Raw genomic sequence first — 2,206 nt, forward strand, 5'->3', positions numbered from 1 at the left:
CTTCCAGATCACCTTGTTTGTTTGTTTTAATTCATAGCTTGGAGTTAGTTGAACGCTTTGTTCACATTTTTAAGATTGGCAAATAGTAAGCTTTTTTGCTAAAGTGTAAAGCGTGCTGGTGCTAGTGCTTTCCCACAAAAAAAAGTGTTTGAATTCAGCACTTCAGCAGTAGAAAATGAGGCCACCAAAAACGGAACTAACGGGTCTATATTTGCTGCCCTTTGGCTCAATAATAGTATTTACCATATTTTGCTAGGTTTTTGTCAACTTTTGCTCAAGAGTAACAAAAAGACGTAGTGGTAAGAAAGATACTCCAATTTTTATGCAATAACTTTTTCATTATAACACCAGAACACATAAGATATGCCTTATTTTACATCTGTCTTTAAATAATACAACCGGAGTTTTGTATATTAGGTGAAGCAAAAGCCAGTCTAACTCAAAGCTTCGATATGCACCTTAAGGAGAAGTTAAAGGCCAATTTGTTACTAACTTATTTCCTCCAACGCCAGCAAAATTGCCAAAATCACAAATTACTCTCTCATTCTTGTGCTCTGATGAGTCAGAGAAAGTCACGAGATGCGGTTGTTGAATTTGACACAAATAATGGCACTTAAAGGGCGAAACCTGCCCTAAAGCAGGCTTTAAAATTTTGGCTAATTGACAGTTGGACACATCTATGTAGATCCAGACCATATATTAAATAAGCCACTAGAAAGCATACAAAATAAAGATTACTTCACTTAAAAGGGTTCAACATCTCTCTTTATTGTTTCAATTTTACCAAGTGACTGATTTTTGCACAAAGATTTTAACTACCAACTCTAGGCGGTAAACCTAAGATAAGCCTAATAGATCTACTTGTAATAAAGGATTGAACAATGCGTAAAACCTGCCAAAAATCTTGGATGGCTCTGCTTTCCTACTTCCTCAGTAGCTAAAATACAATTCTACAATGACGCATTTCAGTTACGCATGAACTCTTTTCTTGATTAACTTCCGAGCATGCGGAGTTTAACCATCAAATGAGGGGAAAACTATGACCAGACGTAAATTAATTTTCATTTGCGCTACAGTCGCATATAATAGTTCGTGAGTCCAACCAAGCGGACTCATTAACATCGAAGGAGTGTGTGGCAAACTTGCAGAGCTACACAACTACACGCATCTGAAAATGAAAAGCAGTTAATTACAAATCCCTAGGGCTGGAACTTTAGCTATGTGGACTTCTAAGTAAGGCAACAACTGCATCACTTTAAGTCATACTTTCTCAATTTGGTCTTATAGTTGTTCCTTTTAAAAACATTGAATTCTTTAGTGGGTCGTAAACATTTCTTGTTGAATCAACTTGGTGAGACAAGGTGTGTTCATACCTAAATAGGTGCAGGTCTGCAGAGTTTTGCAGCTTAAAAATGGGTGAGAGAACTATGGGTATCAAACCTAACTTTTAGAACAAAAGAATGAATCATGTATTTCATAAGGCAGGTCAAATGGGCCAATTTAAGGGTAGGATTTAATTTTAGGACTGAATAACAAATATTTGGCTTTAAGAGGAAGAAGATAGAGCAAGATTCATAAAGTCCTTTCAGGTAATACTAAATTAATTCAAGACCTTCTGCAACTTTTTCAAAGCCTTCGTGAGCGCTACATGCAGAGACCTGTTTAACGTAAAGCGAATACGTTTATATGTACACAATCGCTTTAATAAAATTCCCCTAAATATTTTACATAAGAAATCTGTGGTTCTTTTAATAAATCCATTTCCTTAAACCCCTGGAACATTTGATGATGCAATGCAAGCCAAAAAATTTTCTCCTATCAAAAGTAATTATTTTTAAAGCGCATTCTCTTTCACCAAATGTTGGTATTGATACAAGTTGCTTGGTTAAGTTTAAAGCAATCACCTAATCATTTTGGGTTCTTTTTCATATAAATATTATAAATTGCCTGTTTTTTGCTATCGGTCAACGAATTGCCAAACAATTGGTGAGAACAAAAGGTTTTTTTTACTTTACATGGGCAAAGACATTCATATTTTGAGGAATTGTCTAGTAAGTAAACAGAGATGTCAGAAATCTACTAGTCAGGACAAAAAATGCCTTCTTCAATGAAAAGTGAATATCCAAATAAAGCGGGGATTGTGATCAGCCATATATGGTAATTCTTCTCTTTGTAAGGATCTCTTTTGCTAGGAGATTCAAAAACA

The sequence above is a fragment of the Echinococcus granulosus genome (genome assembly GCF_000524195.1).
Source record: "Echinococcus granulosus chromosome Unknown EG_S00229, whole genome shotgun sequence".
Classification (NCBI taxonomy): domain Eukaryota; kingdom Metazoa; phylum Platyhelminthes; class Cestoda; order Cyclophyllidea; family Taeniidae; genus Echinococcus; species Echinococcus granulosus.